Below are 19,855 nucleotides of genomic sequence, written 5' to 3' on the forward strand. Positions count from 1 at the left end.
GCCAAACTTAGATTCACAAAATGTTTAGTGGTATTCATGTCCCCCCAGAAAAAAAGCACTGCTTGTTGGACAATGACAGAATTCCCTGTCTACAGAAACATTGTAAAATTAAGGAATGTTAGAAGGATGCTGGAATGAAGTTATGTGGTTTTAGCAGTAATGTTATAAAGGAGTATGTAAAAATGGGTTGTTAACAGGTGAGAATGTAAAGTTACAATATATTAAGATAAATGATTAAGATAAAAACAAAGATGGAAAGGATTTGCTGAATTAACTAACTGAACTAGAATACAAAAAAGGGAGGTGTGAGGAAGTCAAGGAAACAAGTAAATGAAAGATAAGTTATGGAAAAATTGATTTGTTTTTAATTGTTTTTATTTTTCAGTATTTTGTATTTTTTGTTTTATTATTTTTTATTATTTTTGTCATTTTTTGAAATTTCAATAAATATTACTTTAAAAAAAAAAAAAAAAGACAGTCTTCCCCTTCAGTTTGTCCTGGCAAATTGGACTGAACTGAGGAGACAGGCTGCCTTTTCATAGAAAAATGAGACATTCCTTGCTAGAGAGGGGTGTGGTTGGGACCTGTTGTGTCCCTTCCTTTGCCTTCTCCCACCAACCCTGTGATCACGCTGTGCGCACACGCACGCACGCACGCACACACACACACACACATGCACAACCTCAACAAAGCCAGGCAGTCCCCAGCCAATAAAGTGCTGACTGTCCACCTGCCTCAGTGGGTGCTTGGGGCTCCCAGTCTCACTCACCAGGCAGACTAAACTGCTATATCAGGCAAAGAAGAAAGGAACAAACCCTCTTGCACCCAGCAAGCTGGAACATTAGGACCATGTGTTCTGGCTTGTTCGCTGACTTGCTGCAGGTCCATGACTCATGGAAGATGAACATCACTGACCACGAGCTGAAAACACTCAACATGGACATTGCTGCTCTACAGGAGACCAGACTTGCTTCGAATGGCAGCCTCAGAGAAAAGAACTGCACCTTTTGTGGCCAGGAGGGCATCTCAAAGAACCGCACATTCAAGGCATGAGATTGTCAGCGAAGGACTCCCTTCTGTCTGCGATAGAACTGCCAGCTGAGGCTCAGAATGCTTCCCTTCTCTCCATCTCTCAACTACCTCCATCCCAGTTAACATATTGAGTGTTTACACTTTGTGTGCTCTGATATACAGATCAAGAACAAGTTCTGCGAGGAACTAGACTGCAAACACCTTCTCGGTGGTGGTGCGCACCCTGTGGAACACCCTCCCATCAGATGTCAAAGAAATAAACAACTCTCTGACTTTTAGAAGACATCTGAAGGCAGCCCTGTTTAGGGCAGTTTTTAATGTTTGAAGTTTTTTCTGTTTTTAGTGTTCTGCTGGGAGCAGAGTGGCTGGGGAAACCCAACCAGATGGGCGGGGCATAAATAATAAAATTATTATCAGTTCTGCTGGGAGAAGTCGCCACAGCTGGGATAACCGCAGAGGCCCCCTTGATATCGGGAGCCTGAAGAAGAATGGAGAAAGGCTACCTGAACTGTGCTCCTTCCACAGCCTCTGCATCACAAACGTGATATGCTCCTCCAAGGCAAAAGGCTGAGTGTCCCGGAGACAGCTTAGATGTCAGGTCACTGCCACCAGGCGATTGCACTGAACTGTATTAATGCCACACAGAGCTACCACAACACCGACTGTGACATGGTCATGCCCTGGTGGCCAGCAAAGAGGACCTCTAGCCAATCTCAGCTTCTGCACTTTGGCAGGAAGAAGCAGCTGCACCAATATAAGGTGAGGGAAAAGAATCTAGGAATCTTAGTGAACCACGAACTTAACATGAGTCAACCTGAGAGTGATGCAGCAGCAAAAATTGCTAATGCTCTTTTAGGCTACAACAACAAAAGTGTCCAGATCAATGGAAGACAATAACACAATGAAATTCAAAACAGTAACAATTTATTCAACATCCATTAAAAACTATTTATTTTTTTCTATTCTATTCCAGTTCTTTTTCCTCTTTCCACCAATTGGTTCTCATTCCCCTGACCAGGCTCTGGAATTCCGCTTTGAGTTCCAGGAGTTGCAGATTCAGAAGTCTTCGCAAGTGGGCAATCATTTGGTGGTCCTTCACGATTTAGTAGAATTTCACTCCCTGATCTTTGTGACACAGTAGAAATCCCATCTCTGTCCTCAATCAGCACGACGCTGAGACACACGGAGTTACACAGGGAATAGATCATATATCCTAAGAAACTGAAAAACCCAAAAATCCATGAGATCTTTTGAGGCAAAATAATGCTATCAATTTTCGGATCTCTTTCTGTCCGGCCCTGCCCTGTCTTTTGCCAAAAGAAAGGTGGCAGCCCTGACACCCCCTCTCGGCCCCCCTGAGGTGGTCCAAAGGAAAGAAGAGCAAGGCGTAAGAAACCAGTTTGGCTGCAGGAGTTGCCAGAAGGAGGCCCACAAAATGCCTTCCCACCATCTTCAGGACTCCACTCTGGATCTGTGTAGCCACACGTTCCATGTCTCTGATCCACAAAATATGAGTATGCTTGGCTGACGAAGCCCAGCAGGGCCAAACGAGGTAATATTCGGGGAATCCTTATCACGTTTAAGTTCTTTCTTCTGATACCGGCATACAACAACTATATTTTGCAAAGGCACACGTTAAGATCTTCCGTATCCTTCGCCTGATACCTGCATACAGCAGCTGCAGACAACAGCCATACTTTGCAAAGGCAGATGTGGAACATTACAAGGAAAAGTTCATCTTTTGCAAGTACCGCTCCTTAAAGTTGTGACGTTTAACACTGGTATTCGCTAAGACATACGTGGAACACAAAAAGCTTTTATTTGGACATGACGTATATAAGAATTGATCTATTTGTATTTCCTATTCTAAATGTTGGTCCTTAATTGCTTCTACTTAACTAGAGAATGTGAAAAGAGTTATGTTTATATGATGTATAAAGAATTTATATAGTTAAACACAGCCAGTTACATTGTGGGTTTACTCTGGAGCCTTTTCTTCTCCTGAAGCAAGGCAGCGGAGGTTGAGAATCAGAGTTCTCCTCAATGGGATCCTCGAGTTCTCCCCATCGCCCCTCATTTCCCTCTACAGCACGTGCCCCTCCCTCACCGAGGGTTTGAGACTCATTGGCTCCCCTCCCCTGGTTGCCCGGCCTCTTCTCCCTCTGACCACCCATCCTTCCTCCACCTCCACTCCTTGGGCTCTGAGCCATCTTCCCTTCCTGGTTCCCCGGCTGCTTCCTCCCACCATTCCTCTGTGCCCAACCAGTCCATGACATTGCTCCATCCCTCGGCCTCTGTCCCCACAAGGCAGCTTCCCCTGACCTGATCTGGTTCCACAGCCGCTGTTCCCCTTCTGCCCCCATGAAAAGGCGGACCAGGAGGTTTTGCCGGCATCATTCTGTCTCCTGAAAGAGAAAAAACGTAATCAGGATGCCAGGAGTGCCTGCTTCTCTCACAGAGGAAACAGGACATCTCTAACTACAGATGGGCCTTTGAGAAAGACTTACCTGCTGAGTGCAGTTGGACGTTTGTGCCTTCCTTCCTCTGGACCCTTGGTCCCAACTGTGCCCCCCCCCCAAAAAAAACAAGATGAAAAGAACCCAGAGATTGGTTTGAAAACCAACAGAATGAGACCAAATTGAAAAAAAACCACCTTCCTCCTTACCCAGTGGCCTCTCTCTGGTGTCCAGTGGAGCCGGAGGTCCACACTGCCTCTGAATCTTCAATGATGATGTCATCTGGATGAAAGAGATGGAAAATGAGAGGCAGAATTATTCCACAGGCCTTTATTCCCCACATTTATACCCAACCTTCAGCCAAAGGTCCCAGGTTGGAAATGTCTTCTTCTTCTTCTTCTTCTTCTGCGATCCCTCGTAGCCGAGCAAGATGGTCTTCCACAAACAGGGTCTTAACAGTGAGTCTGTAAGTGACAGTGGAGGCCAATTCTGGATCCACACGTCCTTCCACAGTGGGGACACTGGATTCCGGGTGGGAGTTGATACTGGTGAGGGTTTGCCAAGCGTGCCTTCTCCCTTGCGTCCTGAGTTTGAGCGTCTTCAAAGACCATGGCACCTTTGGTCAATGCTGTTCTCCAACTGGAGCGCTCGCAGGCCAGTGTTTCCCAGTTGTCGGTGTTTATACTTGTCAGGACTGCCTCTAGGTCCCAGCTCACAGAGGACCAACGCCCGGTGGATGTAATGTACAAAAGTCTTTATTGAAGTTTAGTTTCCATTTCAAAGCTCTGGGCGTGCTGCCCCACGTCTTGACTCTAGACCGGCTAAGTCCCCTCTGACTCACTGCTCCTCCCACACCAGTTTAAGATTCTAGCCCGGTTCCACCTCCTGCGCTGTTCTTTCCTGCGCTGGGTCCTTCTGCCCTCTGGGGTTTCCTCCTTCCTGGACTCCTCTGATGCTGAGCCTCCTGAGTCCTGCCCTTCCTTCCGGCGGGCTTTAGGACCTGGCTCCCTTCCCGGGCTCCCTGCTGTGCCGCTCGCCTGTACATTTGAACTTGGCGCGCGCGCCCAGCCAGTAACCTTCCTCCTGACCGTTTCCCCGCTTCCCGATGTGGGCGTGGCCAAACCTGACTCCTCTCCTCCCGCTGGTGGTGAGGACACTGGTCCCGATTCTTGGGACTCCCCCTCCCCACTGCGCTCTGGTGGGGAAGCTGGTCCTGACTTCCAACTGCTGCTCAGGGACTCCCCGCTGGCCCCTTCCTCCTGGGGCTTCCCCCCTGGAGCCCCCCTCGCTCTGGCCACCGGCGCTCCCTTCTGTGAGTCCTCCGATTCGCTAGAGAGGCTTGTGGAATAACTCTGGCCACTGTCACTGCCTGCGCCCCCCTCGTACTCCTCCTCCTCACTCTCCATTTGCTCCCCCTCCTGTGTCTCTCCTTCTGAACCCCCGACATCCATCCCCCCCTCGAAGCCCCCCCTTCCCCCTCCCCCTCTTCAGGTGCGGGTTCCGGGTGCTCTAGAGTTGTCGGGGTGAGTTCAGGATACAGTTCGTCCCCCGAGGCGTGCAGCCATCGTGATAAGTCCGGAAAGTCCTCCATGGGCTCGTCGACTGCGATTCCCTCCGCTTCCATCTCCTGGGCGGTGTGTTCGAAATCTGAGGCCGCCCCCAAATCACTCACAACCCCTTCTCCCCCCGTCACCTGAGGTGAAGCCACTTCCCAGGGTCCCTCCGGCATGTCTCTGCGCCATCCCACTTCGGGTTGGTCCTCCCACCAATAAGATCCCCCCGTGCCAAAACCTGAGACCGAGCCCTCTGGGGAGCTGCCTCCCGGAGCCGAGTCCTCCGCTGACGAGAAACCCCAGAAAGTGCTGGCCGAGAGTGTGGGTGTGAACAGACAATCATCGAAAAAGCCCGCCGGCATAGGCTTGTGCGGGAAAAGTGTATGGAATTCTTCCTTGAGCAACTGCTCCTCCAATGCGTAATCCGGCACCCACCTGTTGGCGCTGGCCGGGGTGTCCTCTGTGGCGAGAAGATATTCAATCCCGTCCTCCCCCCACCTTGAGTCTAAAATCTCTGTGGCTTCGTTGAGTGGCCCCCTTCTCGGCGACCCCCCCTTTTTGGGCGCTTCCCTGAGCGGGTCTGGTGCTGTCCCTGGTGCCTGAAACCTGTGGGGCTCTTTGTAGGGTGTGAGCACTGATCTATGAAAAACCGGGTGCATTCTGGACCCCTCCGGGAGTGTTAACCGGAAGGCCACTGGGTTGATCTGCGCCTCTACTTGGTACGGCCCTAGCTGCTTGTGCCCGAGCTTCTTCTTGGCCAACGATCTGGCCGGAACTGCCTGGGCTGCTAACCAGACCCAGTCTCCTACCCGGATGTCTTCCCCAACCCCCCTGTATCGGTCTGCCTGCACTTTGTAAGCCTGTTTCGCCATCTCTAACTGCCTCCTGAGCTGCTCGTGGATCTCCTGCAACTCCGCTGCCACGGCCTCTGCTCCCTGCGGCTCCCCCTCCCTCACTTTCTCCAAACCCGGGAAGGTTCTGGGATGCCGCCCATTGTTGGCGAAAAACGGTGTCACCCCCGTGGACACGTGTTTCGTGTTGTTGTAGGCAAACTCGGCTAGCGGTAGGTAGTCCACCCAGGTCGAGGGCTGCTGGTTCGCGTAGCATCTCAGGTACTGCTGCATGATGGCGTTGACTCTCTCCGCCTGTCCGTTAGTCTGCGGGTGTCGCGCCGACACCAGGCTGACCTTGACGTTCAGGAAACCCATCAGCTTTTGCCAGAAGTTGGATATGAACTGGCGCCCCCTGTCGGACAGGATGGACCGTGGTAGGCCGTGCACCTTGAACACGTGGTCTATAAACAGCTTGGCGGTCTGCTCGGCTGTGGCCACCTTCGCGCAAGGAATGAAGTGGGCCATCTTGGTGAACAAGTCTACTACCACGAGTACTGCCGTCTTGCCTCTCGAGCTGGGCAGATCCGTGACAAAGTCCAGGGCCACCCTCTCCCACGGTTCGAACGGTGTCTGTAGCGGTTCCAAGAGGCCCGCCGGCGGCTGGTGTACTGGTTTGGCCCTTTGGCAGGTGTCGCACCTCCTGACGTATTCCGCGACATCCCCCCTCATCTTGGGCCACCAAAAGTCTCTGGCCACTAGGTCCACCGTCTTCTCCTTGCCGAAGTGTCCCGCGCTGGGCGCGTCGTGCAGCTGTTGCAGGACCCTCGCGCGGAGGTTGTCTCCCGGCACGTAGAGGGCTCCTTTGCGGATGAGCAGGCCGTCGCGTATTTGGAAGTCGTCGTCCCTCGCCGTGCCGCTACGCACCTCCTCCATCTTGGCTCGCGCGAAGGAGTCCGTCTGCAGCGCTCGACGCACCGCGTCCAGGTCCACCGTGGCTGACGCGCATGCCCACGCCTTTGGTGCGAAAATATGCTTGGCCGCCGCCAGCGCCTCTTCTTCGAGATACTGCGGTTTCCTGGACAGCGCGTCCGCCATGATGTTGTTGTTTCCAGGGATGTATTCTATTCTGAAGTTGAAATCTGCAAAGAACTCCGCCCAGCGGATGTGTCTCTGGTTCAGGAACCTCGCCGTGCGCCAGTACTCCAAGTTCTTATGGTCTGTACGGACCTGCACCGTGTGTTTGGCCCCGACGAGGAAATGCCGCCACGCCTTGTAGGCTGCATGTATGGCCAGTAACTCCCTGTCCCAGATGGTGTAGTTCTGCTCCGACTTGCTGAGTTTCCTGGAGTAGAAAGCGCACGGCCTCCAGTCCCCCTGGTGGTCTTGCTGCAACAGGACGGCCCCCACGGCCCTGTCTGACGCGTCCGTCTCCACTCTCATGGGCCTGCTGGGGTTCACGTGTAGCAGGTGTTCCTCGGACGCGAAGAGGTGCTTGAGCTTCTGAAAGGACTGCTCTGCCTGCTCCGTCCAGATGAACTTCTTCTTCTTGGAACTGAGGGTGTCAGTGATGGCCGCTGTCTGCATGGCGAAACCTTTGATGAACTTGGGATAAAAGTTGGCAAAGCCGACAAACCTCTGGACTTCCTTTCGATTGCGTGGGCTCTTCCAGTCCAGCACTGCCCGTACCTTGGTACTGTCCATGGCGAGTCCCTTGTCGGACAGTTTGTAGCCCAGGAAGTCCACCTCCGTCTTGTCGAACTGGCACTTCTCCAGCTTGGCGTAAAGCCGGTGCTCCCGCAGCCGCTGCAGTACTTCCCTGACATCTCTCTCGTGAGCCTCCGGCGACTCCGAGAAGATGAGGATGTCGTCCAGGAAGCAGACGCACTTCTTGTAGAGAAGCCCCGCCAAGACATGATGCATGAATGCTTGAAAACAGTGGGAGCCATTTTGTAATCCAAAAGGCATAACTCTATATTCATAGGTGCCCAGCGGCGTAAACATGGCCGTCTTCCACTCGTCACCCTTCCTCACGCGTATGAGATTGTACGCTCTGCGTAGATCCAACTTGGTAAAGATGCGCCCCTTCCGCACCGTCGCCAGCAGGTCATCGATCTTGGGCATGGGGAAGGCTGTGGGCTTGGTTTTTGAATTCAAAATTCTGAAATCAACTACAAGCCTCTTTTGGGGCGTGTCCCGCTTCTTCACAAAAAACACGGGACTGCCCCCCACTGCTTTGGATTCTCGGATGAACCCCCGCTTCAAGTTGTGATCTATGAACTCCCTGAGTTCCTGCAGTTCATCCTCAGACATGGAATACAGTTTCCCAGTGGCAGCGTCGCCCCCGGCAGGAGGTCAATCTTGCAGTCGTAGGGTCTGTGGGGAGGCAGCTTGTCCGCTTCCTTCTCGCAGAAGACCTCCAAAAACTCTTTGTACTTGTTGGGTACCGCTTGCAACATGCCTAAGTGCAGCTGTGGTCCGTCTTCGTGCCCCTCATCTTCTTGGTTAGCGAGGATGCAGTGTTCTGCGCAGTAGGAGGAGCAGAAGGTCAGTTGACGCTGGTACCATGCCAATGCCGGGCTGTGCCTGTCCAGCCAACTCATGCCCAACACAATGGGCGTGTCTGACAGGCGGGTGACGTTGAAGCTGATGACTTCACGGTGATTACCAATGCGCATCACCATTGGCGGCGTCTGCTGCAGCACTTGCCCTCCCAGTAGCTCCCTGCCGTCCACCGTGATGACGTTCAGAGGTACCGTCGCTGGCAGAAGGGCTATGCCATGTTGCTGGATGAACTCCATGCCTATAAAATCTGCATTGCTCCCAGAGTCAATCGTAATGGGGATTTCCACAGTGAGCCCATTGGGAAGTTGAAGGGATGCGGTGAGCTGCACTACTGGTTTGGGTGGGAGGGGGTCTGTGGGCTGTAACATTACTGGGGATTGCTTCACTGACTTGTCTGGCTGGCCCCCAGTGACTCCATTTCCAGCCAGACAGTGGAGTTTTCCTGCTGTGATTCACTCTGCTGAACTGCTTCTGTTACTGTCGCTGCGGCTGCAGTGTGCTTGTGAAACCGCTGGGGACACTCTTTCGCCATGTGCTGAGCACTGTCGCAGATGTAGCACTTCCTGGTCCCTCTAGGAGGCTTCATTTTGACTGCTCCCGGCGTTAGGGCTCCGGCTGTGGACTGAGCCTTAGCACCACCTATCTCCATCGGCTCCTCTCCTCCTCCCAGCGGAGGCATGGATCAAGCGCGCGCCGCTTCCTTGGGAAAGGGGGGTGGTGCTTTCGTTGGCGTGCGGCCCCAATGCCCTTCCTCTTTGTCCCAAGAGCGTCCTTCCAGCCTAACCCCAATGGTGAGTGCCCTCTCCACAATGTCCTTGGTGGTTTGGGGTCTCTCCCCCCTTGCAATTTCGTCTTTCACAGCTCCCTACAGCCCCTCCCAGAACAGATCTCTGACGGCAGACGATTCTCTCTCCCAGCCCAATACATTCACCAATGCAAAAAAACGTGAATGATATTGCCTTACAGTGGCTCTACCTTGTCTTAGTCCGTGAATCTGTTTCCTAGCGATATCCACATCAATCTCAGACAAAAAACACGCATCCATCACTTTAAGGAAGGCACCCGCATTTTGGAGGGCTGGATCCTTATCTCTCCAGAGATTGCGCAGCCATGTTTTCGCCTCTCCCCGTAAATGCGAAACAATAAATCCCACTCTTTCTTCCTCATTTTTAAAGTCCTTGTCAAGCAGCTGCAGTGCATATAGTACATCTGCTCTGAAGTTAGGATACTCCTGCAGGTCCCCACTGAAGTGAGACACAAGGCTCCCTCCTCTGTTCCCCAGCCCAATCCCTTCTGGTCTGGTGGCCGGTAGCCTCTGTGTAGTTAGCACTTCTAACCTGGTTCGCAGATCCTGGCAGGTAACAGCTGCTTCCTGCTCCTTCTTTCTGGACGCCGCAATTTCTGCAGTCAGCTGCGTCACTGCGTTTTGCAGACTCGCTATCTTCTCTTCGGTAGTCATTTCCCTGGTTTTCGTGAGCTCGCGAAGCACCAATCTTCACCCCTCGCTGCTTTCCCACACTCCACGAGGTTGTAAAATTGGTGGAAAATGGGAGAGGGGACTTACTGTCAGGACTGCCGCTAGGTCCCAGCTCACAGAGGACCAACGCCCAGTGGATGTTATATACAAAAGTCTTTATTAAAGTTTAGTTTCCATTTCCAAGCTCTGGGCGCGCAGACCCACGTCTTGACGCTAGACCGGCTAAGTCCCCTCTGACTCACTGCTCCACCCACACCAGTTTAAGATTCTAGCCCGGCTCCACCTCTTACGCTGTTCTTTCCTTCGCTGGGTCCTTCTGCCCTCTGGGGTTCCCTCCTTCCTGGACTCCTCTGACGCTGAGCCTCCTGAGTCTTGCCCCTCCCTCCGGCGGACTTTAGAACCTGGCTCCCTTCCCGGGCTCCCCGCTGTGCCGCGCTCCTGTACATTTGAACTTGGCGCGCACGCCCAGCCGGTGACTTTCCTTCTGACCATTTCCCCGCTTCCTGATGTGGGCGTTGCCAAACCTGACTCCTCTCCTCCCTCTGGTGGTGAGGACACTGGTCCCGACTCCTGGGACTCCCCCTCCCCACTGCGCTCTGGTGGAGACGCTGGTCCTGATCTCCAACTGCTGCTCAGGGACTCCCCGCTGGCCCCTTCCTCCTGGGGCTTCCCCCCTGGAGCCCCCCTCGCTCTGGCCACCGGCGCTCCCTTCTGTGAGTCCTCCGATTCGCTAGAGAGGCTTGTGGAATAACTCTGGCCACTGTCACTGCCTGCGCCCCCCTCGTACTCCTCCTCCTCACTCTCCATTTGCTCCCCCCCTGTGTCTCTCCTTCTGAACCCCTGACACTAGCCTTTTGCAGCTAATGAAGCTGTAAATCTTCACTTATGCAGCTCTCTCAACTTTCTGCAGCCTCTCAGTTCCTTTAAGAGCTGGATTTACGACCAAGCCGGTCTTCTCTCATCCGAAAGCTGCTTTCACTTTCTCTGCACACAATACAGCTGTAGAAACATAGAAGGAGCCATAACCTAAGAGATTCTGTGTACTGGTCCAGTAAACGCTTCTGCTGCGCAACCAGCAACAGTTCTCTTTGCAGAGCATTAATTAAGTCCAGTGCAGAGATTCTTGTTGCAGTACAAGCTTCAGAGTCTCAGCAGCAAAGAAATAACAACACAGGGAAGCCTGTCTTTCCAAAGACAGGTTTATTGCAGACAGATAACAGAAACACCTCCGGAGCTTTCAGACATTTTTGCTTCACGCCCCGCAGGCAGAGAAAACAAACACTCTTTATATACTGAGCAACTTAACAACTTAACGAGCTTGACTACTTAAAGTCACATGACATTGCTAACTTGCCAGCGTCTTAGGTTTCACACCCTAACAAAACCCAACCCCAGCCCTAACCCTACACCTAACCCTAACTACTCCTCTATGTACAAAATAAAATATACAAAATAAATACAAAATATGCACAGATGTGCACAAAAAATGTAAAATAAAAAACAAAGAACAAAAATAGAAATATTAAAATAAAGAACTAAAAAATAAGTGTTAAAATAAAAATTAAAAGAATAAAAGAAAATCAAAATAAATCAAATAAATCAAAGTAATAAATGAAATCAAAATAGGAAAATGAAAAAATAACAATAAACCAAACTCTTCTCCTTATCTTCTCCAACCGCCACCAGCTCCTCTCTCCTCCTCTCGCCCACTCCTAACCCACAATGGCTGCCTGCAAGTCAGTGGCTTTTAAAGGAGAAGCAAGCGATGTCACAAAGGAGGGCGGGTCCTTGTCACCGTGGCAACCCCCTCACCTGGACCTGGGCCCACCTGGTGATGCTCCTCCTTCCGCCTGCAGCTGGGCTGCCTCTGCCTTTCACCTCCTTCTTCCTGCAGCCCCATTCCCAAAGGGAGACCAGCCCCACATCCTCCCAGGCAGGCTAGGGGTCCCCATAGCACAGGATTGGACCATCTGCTTTGCATGCAGGTCTTCCATCCTGGGCGGCATCTCCGGGGGGGCTGACAATGTCGTCGTCCCCCCCCCGAACCCTGGAGAGCAGCTGCCGGTCAGTGCAGGCTAGTTGAAGAAAGATATTGAGCATCTGAAAGGTGACCAGAGGAGGGTGACCAAGATGATGAAGGGTCTGGAAACCAAGCCTGATGAAGAATGGTTGAGGCAGTTAGAAACCAAGCCTGATCCATATCATAGATAGGGGAGACAACATTAAACAGAACTAAGCATGTAAAAAAAAGGAAAAAGGGAGGGAAACTCTATTTTACCATGGTTACGAAAAGGTTCACAATGGAAACTTAGAGCTGACTCTTACCCATCCTTAATTATTTATGGAGTGAATATTGCAGTTGTTGTATAAATTATATAATTTTGCATTTGAACAGTTGGTATTAGTAATTGTATTATAATTTGGTATTGTTATAATGAGGCTATTATTGGATTGAAATTGAAAATTAATAAAAAATTATTATGAAAGATGTTAGTCCCTTTTCCCCTTCATGGATCACTGCCTTGCCGTGGCAAAGGGGCTTGAATAACTCAGAGAAGCTATGAGCTATGCCGTGCAGGGCCACCCAAGATGGACAGGTCATACAGTAGTGGAGAGTTTTCATAGATTCATAGAGTTGGAAGAGACCACAAGGGCCATGGAGTCCAATCCCCTGCCAAGCAGGAAACACCATCAGAGCACTCCTGACATATGGTTGTCAAGCCTCTGCTTAAAGACCTCCAAAGAAGGAGACTCCACCACACTCCTTGGCAGCAAATTCCACTGTCAAACAGCTCTTACTGTCAGGAAGTTCTTCCTAATGTTTAGGTGGAATCTTCTTTCTTGTAGTTTGGATCCATTGCTCCGTGTCCGCTTCTCTGGAGCAGCAGAAAACAACCTTTCTCTGTCCTCTATGTGACATCCTTTTATATATTTGAACATGGCTATCATATCACCCCTTAACCTCCTCTTCTCCAGGCTAAACATGCCCAGCTCCCTTAGCCGTTCCTCATAAGGCATCGTTTCCAGGCCTTTGACCATTTTGGTTGCCCTCCTCTGGATACGTTCCAGTTTGTCAGTGTCCTTCTTGAACTGTGGTGCCCAGAACTGGACACAGTACTCCAGGTGAGGTCTGACCAGAGCAGAATACAGTGGCACTATTACTTCCCTTGATCTAGATGCTATACTCCTATTGATGCAGCCCAGAATTGCGTTGGCTTTTTTAGCTGCTGCATCACACTGTTGGCTCATGTCAAGTTTGTGGTCAACCAAGACTCCTAGATCCTTTTCACATGTACTGCTCTCAAGCCAGGTGTCACCCATCTTGTATTTGTGCCTCTCATTTATTTATTTTTTGCCAAAGTGCAATACTTTACATTTCTCCCTGTTAAAATTCATCTTGTTTGTTTTGGCCCAGTTCTCTAATCTGTCAAGGTCGTTTTGAAGTGTGATCCTGTCCTCTGGGGTGTTAGCCACCTCTCCCAGTTTGGTGTCATCTGCAAGTTTGATCAGGATGCCCTTGAGTCCATCATCCAAGTCGTTGATAAAGATGTTGAATAAGACCGTGCCCAAGACAGAACCCTGTGGCACCCCACTAGTCACTCTTCTCCAGGATGAAGAGGAACCATTGATGAGCACCCTTTGGGTTCGGTCAGTCAGCCAGTTACAAATCCACTGAGTGGTAGCAAAGTCAAGACCGCATTTTACCAGCTTCTTTACAAGAATATCATGGGGCACCTTGTCAAATGCCTTGCTGAAATCAAGGTAGGCTATATCCACTGCGTTCCTTTCATCTACCAGGCTTGTAATTCTGTCAAAAAAAATGAGATCAGGTTAGTCTGACATGACTTATTTTTCAGAAATCCATGCTGACTATTGGTGATCACAGCATTCCTTTCTAGGTGCTCACAGACTGTTTGCTTAATGATCTGCTCCAGAATCTTCCCTGGTATTGATGTCAGACTGACTGGGCGGTAATTATTTGGGTCCTCTCTTTTCCCCTTTTTGAAAATAGGGACAACATTTGCCCTCCTCCAGTCTGCCGGGACTTCGCCTGTTCTCCAGGAATTCTCAAAGATGACTGCCAGTGGTTCTGAGATCACATCTGCCAGTTCTTTTAATAATTATTATTATTATTATTATTATTATTATTATTATTATTTATTTATTTATTTATTTATTTATTTATTTATTTATTTTTATTTATTATTTATACCCCGCCCATCTGGCTGGGCCTCCCCAGCCACTCTGGGCGGCTTCCATAAAAACCAAAAATACAGTAAAATATCACACGTTAAAAACTTCCCTGAACAGGGCTGCCTTAAGATGTCTTCTGAATGTCAGGTAGTTGTTTATCGCTTTGACATCTGCTGGAAGGGCGTTCCACAGGGTGGGCGCCACTACCGAGAAGGCCCTCTGCCTGGTTCCCTGTAGCTTCGCTTCTCGCAATGAGGGAACCGCCAGAAGGCCCTAGGCGCTGGACCTCAGCATCCGGGCAGAATGATGGGGGTGGAGACGCTCCTTCAGGTATACTGGACCGAGGCCGTTTAGGGCTTTAAAGGTCAGCACCAACACTTTGAATTGTGCTCGGAAACATACTGGGAGCCAATGTAGGTCTTTCAAGACCGGTGTTATATGGTCCCGGCGGCCACTCCCAGTCACCAGTCTAGCTGCCGCATTCTGGATTAGTTGTAGTTTCCGAGTCACCTTCAAAGGTAGCCCCACGTAGAGTGCATTGCAGTAGTCCAAGCGGGAGATAACCAGAGCATGCACCACTCTGGCGAGACAGTCCGCAGGCAGATAGGGTCTCAGCCTACGTACCAGATGGAGCTGCTAGACAGCTGTCCTGGACACAGATTTGACCTGTGCCTCCATGGACAGCTGTGAGTCCAAAATGACTCCCAGGCTGTGCATCTGGTCCTTCAGGGGCACAGTTACCCCATTCAGGACCAGGGAATCCTCCACACCTGCCCGCCTCCTGTCCCCCAGAAACAGTACTTCTGTCTTGTCAGGATTCAACCTCAATCTGTTAGCCGCCATCCATCCTCCAACCGCCTCCAGGCACTCACACAGGACCTTCACTGCCCTCACTGGTTCTGATTTAAAAGAGAGGTAGAGCTGGGTATCATCTGCATACTGATGAACACCCAGCCCAAACCTCCTGATGATCTCTCCCAGCGGCTGCATGTAAAATACTCTTGGATGCAGTTCATCTGGCCCTGGAGACTTGAATACATCTAAACTAGCCAAGTATTCTTGTACTATCTCCTTAGTTATTCTGGGCTGTGTTTCCTCTGCTGAATCATTTGCTCCAAATTCTTCAGGTCGGGCATTGTTTTCTTTATCGGAGAAGACTGAGGCAAAGAAGGCATTGAGGAGTTCAGCCCTTTCTGTGTCCCCTGTTTGCATTTCACCATCTTCTCCTCTGAGTGACCCCACTGTTTCTTTGTTCTTCCTTTTGCTACGAACATACCCGTAAAAGCCTTTTTTGTTGCTTTTACCCTCTCTAGCAAGCCTGAGTTCATTCTGTGCTTTAGCTTTTCTGACTTTGTGTCTACACGTGCTGGCTATTTGTTTGAATTCCTCTTTGGTGGTTTCCCCCCTTTTCCATTTTTTTGTACACATCCTTTTTTAATCTTAACTCAGTTAAAAGTTGTTTAGATAGCCACCCTGGCTTCTTTAGGCACCTTCCATGTTTCCATCTCATTGGTATTGCCTGAAGTTGTGCTTTTACTATCTCCCTCTTAACAAACTCCCAGCCATCATGAACCCCCTTTCCTTTTAGTATTACTGTCCATGGGATCTCACCCAGCACTTCCCTAAGTTTTATGAAGTCGGCTTTCTTAAAGTCAAGAAATTGAGTCCTAGTATGCTTGGCTGCTCCTTTGCGCTGTATGGTAAACTTCAGAAGAGCATGATCACTCGCCAGGGGCGCCGACTTATAAAAAATATTGGGGGGGGGGCCCATACCGGGGTCCTACCCCGGGAAGTTTTCTAAATTTTAGATGAAAATTAGTGAGCTTTAAAGTTTTTTAAAAGTATTTTAGAGTCATATGATCAACATTAGAACCCCGAAAACTCGACTCTCTATAACTCCACACTCCGGGAAACTCGACAAGCCTGAAACACTTTTTGGCTTTGGAAAAAAACAAAAAACAAAAACACGCACGGTATTTTCGTAAAAAGCTAATTTAATTTACAGTAACAATTATGCTTATAGACTATTACAGAGCAGTGAATATATAGCTCTGAAAAGACTGAAATGATATTTAAATAAATCCTAAACTATCATTAAAAGAATAAAACATAAAATATTGCTGTCGCACAGTAATAGCACTTTGATTAATAAGTGAAATAGCTAATTTAAGCTTACTTTGAATAAGGCTGAGGGTTTATTAAATAAATATAATATCTCAAAGTTAATGCTTTAATACAGTTAATAAAGTTAATACAGTATGCCTAATACTGTATGTAAATACTGTAATACTGTATGTAAATAACGGGCTTTAATTGGGTCTTACACCCTAAAAATATTTAAGTATTTGAAAATAACTAATACAGTACTATAGTAATATAGAAATACAGTACTAAACTAGTACTAATATTTCAAAACTGAAAATTTAACATTCTGTATGTATTTAATTCTCTATTTTATAAAGATTTTTAATATCTGACAGTGAGTTTGGAGTAGCCCAATGCAAAAATCCTGAGGGTCCATGTGGATCCATGCTTTGTAACCACGTTTTTGCACCACTGTGACCCTAGGCAACAGTGGGTGCGTGATTTTTTTGGTGCAAGATGTAGCCATGGACATGCTATGTGATCTGATGGTGAATTTGGGGTGACCCAATGCAAAAATCCTGAGGATCCATGTGGATCCGTGCTTTGTAACCACGTTTTTGCACCACTGTGACCCTAGGCAACAGTGGGTGCGTGATTTTTTTGGTGCAAGATGTAGCCATGAACATGCTATGTGATCTGATGGTGAATTTGGGGTGACCCAATGCAAAAATCCTGAGGATCCATGCTTTGTAACCACGTTTTTGCACCATTGCAGCCCCAGGCAACAGTGGGTGCGTGATTTTTTTGGTGCAAGATGTAGCTATGAACATGTTATGTGATCTGATAGTGAATTTGGGGTGACCCAATGCAAAAATCCTGAGGATCCATGTGGATCCGTGCTTTGTCACCACGTTTTAAATGGGGAGGGAAGGAAAAACACAGAAGGGACAAGAAGCACAAGAGGGGTGTGCGGAGAAGCAGCTGGCTAAGAATGCAGGGGAGGAGTTTAACGGGGTGGGGGGAGGAAAGGAAGGCAAAAGTCCCCCCCCCAAGCCAGCCCTCTCTCTCTCTCTCCCACCTGCATCCCTAGAGCACGGAGAGGAGGAGGTGGTGGGCTGGAGCCTGCACGCAGTGTGACTAGGAAAGAATTAGAAGGAAGGACTCGATCCTTTCCTTAACCCTCTGCTTGCCAGGAGGGCAGGGGATTCCCTGCTCTTTGTTGAGTTTGAGCAAACGCAGCAACAGAAGCGGGTGGGCAGTAAGACCCTGAGGCAGAATGCAGGAAAACAGCAGCTTCCGCCTTCCCTCCGCCCGACCGCCCGATCTTATTTTTGCCTGATTTTTGCCCCTGCGCTCCGGCTCCGGGGACCACACATTCGCTCAATAACACGCACAGACATTTCCCCTTACTTTTTAGGAGAAAAAATCTGCGTGTTATAGAGCAAAATTTACGGTAATAATTTTCTTAAATTATTGGGGGGGCTCCGCCCCCCCCAAACGAATTTTTGAGGGGGCTCGGGCCCCCTCAGGCCCCATGGAGTCGGCGCCTATGTCACTCGCGCCTAATGATTCTTCCACTTCTACCCCACTAACCAGGTCATCAACATTGGTTAGGACCAGATCTAAAATGGCTGTTCCTCTTGTTGCTTCTCCCACTTTCTGGACAATGAAGTTGTCTGCAAGGCCAGTGAGGAATCTGTTTGACCTTATGCTCTTGGCTGAGTTTGACATCCAACAAATATCCGGGTAATTGAAGTCCCCCATTACTACTATCTCCCTTCCTTTTGCATGCTTGGCCATCTGTTCCAGGAAGGCATCATCTATGTCCTCCGTTTGGCTTGGGGATCTATTGTAAACTCCCACAATGAGGTCCCTGTTATTCTTCTCTCCCTTAATTTTGACCCAAATGCTCTCACTTTGGCTTTGAGGTTCTAAATCTTGGATCTCTTCACAGGTATACACATCCCTGACATATAACGCCACTCCTCCTCCTTTCTTGTCTGGTCTGTTTCTCTGAAATAGATTGTATCCCTCCATTATTACATTCCAGTCGTGGGACCTATCCCACCAAACGTGACCAAACATGATCCACCTGGAGCAGGAACCGGCAAGCCACTCCAGTATCCCTGCCAAGAAAGCTCCATGGACAAAGACAACAGGCATATAAAAGTTATGACGCTGGAAGATGAGCCCCTCAGCTCAGAAGGCGTCCAACATGCTACTGAGGAAGAGCGGAGGACAAGTACAAGTAGATTCAGAGCTGATGAAGCGGCTGGGCCAAAGCCAAAAGGACGCTCAGTTGCGGATATGCCTGGAAGCGAAAGGAAAGTCCAATGCTGTAAAGAAAAATATTGCATAGGAACCTGGAATGTAAGAACCATGAACCTGGGTAAGTTGGATGTGGTCAAAAATGAGATGGCAAGAATAAATATTGACATCCTGGGCATCAGTGAACTAAAATGGATGGGAATGGGCGAATTCAGTTCAGATGACCATCATATCTACTACTGTGGGCAAGAATCGCGTAAAAGAAATGGAGTGGCCCTCATAGTCAACAAAAGAGTGGCGAAAGCTGTACTAGGATGCAATCTCAAAAATGATAGAATGATCTCGATACAAATCCAAGGCAGACCTTTTAACATCACAGCAATCCAAGTTTATGCACCAACTACTGGTGCTGAAGAAACTGAAATTGACCAATTCTATGAAGACTTACAACACCTTATAGAAATGACACCAAATAAGGATGTTCTTCTCATTATAGGGGATTGGAATGCTAAAGTAGGGAGTCAAGAGATAAAAGGAACAACTGGCAAGTTTGGCCTTGGAGATCAAAACGAAGCAGGGCAAAGGCTAATAGAGTTCTGCCAAGAGAACAAGTTGGGCATCACAAACACTCTTTTCCAACAACACAAGAGACGACTCTACACATGGACATCCCCAGATGGGCAGCATCGAAATCAGATTGATTATATTCTCTGCAGCCAAAGATGGGGAAGCTCTATACAGTCAGCAAAATCAAGACCTGGAGCTGACTGTGGCTCAGATCATCAGCTTCTTATAGAAAAATTCAAGCTTAAACTGAAGAAAGTAGGAAAAACCACTGGGCCGGTAAGATACAATCTAAGTCAAATCCCTTATGAATACACAGTGGAAGTGAGGAACAGGTTTAAGGATTTAAATTTGGTGGACAGAGTGCCTGAAGAATTATGGATGGAGGCTCACAACATTATACAAGAGGCAGCAACTAAAACCATCCCAATGAAAAGGAAATGCAAGAAAGCAAAGTGGCTGTCCAATGAGGCCTTACAAATAGCGGGGGAGAGAAGGCAAGCAAAATGCGAGGGAGATGGTGAAAGATACAGGAAATTGAATGCAGATTTCCAAAAAATAGCAAGGAGAGACAAGAAGGCCTTCTTAAATGAGCAATGCAAAGAAATAGAGAAAAACAACAGAATGGGAAAAACCAGAAATCTGTTCAAGAAAATTGGAGATATGAAAGGAACATTTCGTACAAAGATTACCATAATAAAAGACAAAAGTGGAAAGGACCTAACAGAAGCAGAAGACATCAAGAAGAGGTGGCAAGAATACACAGAGGAATTATACCAGAAAGATATGGATGTCTCGTATACCCCAGGTAGTGTGGTTGCTGACCTTGAG

General features: G+C 48.9%; 2 protein-coding genes across 2 annotated transcripts in view; both read left to right on the top strand.

Moving 5' to 3' along the window:
• The window catches only part of TIMM10B (translocase of inner mitochondrial membrane 10B), a 236,887-nt gene that overhangs the window by 197,149 nt on the left and 19,883 nt on the right, over nucleotides 1–19,855 (top strand). The gene's annotated exons all lie outside the window — the stretch shown is intronic.
• DNHD1 (dynein heavy chain domain 1) overlaps nucleotides 17,751–19,855 on the top strand; it is a 75,612-nt gene continuing 73,507 nt past the window's right edge. Inside the window, exon 1 of the mRNA XM_083735710.1 lies at nucleotides 17,751–17,938. The gene's annotated coding sequence lies outside the window, so the exon portion shown is untranslated. The remainder of the gene's footprint in view (nucleotides 17,939–19,855) is intronic.

The sequence above is a fragment of the Podarcis gaigeae genome (genome assembly GCF_964106915.1).
Source record: "Podarcis gaigeae genome assembly, chromosome: 4".
Classification (NCBI taxonomy): domain Eukaryota; kingdom Metazoa; phylum Chordata; class Lepidosauria; order Squamata; family Lacertidae; genus Podarcis; species Podarcis gaigeae.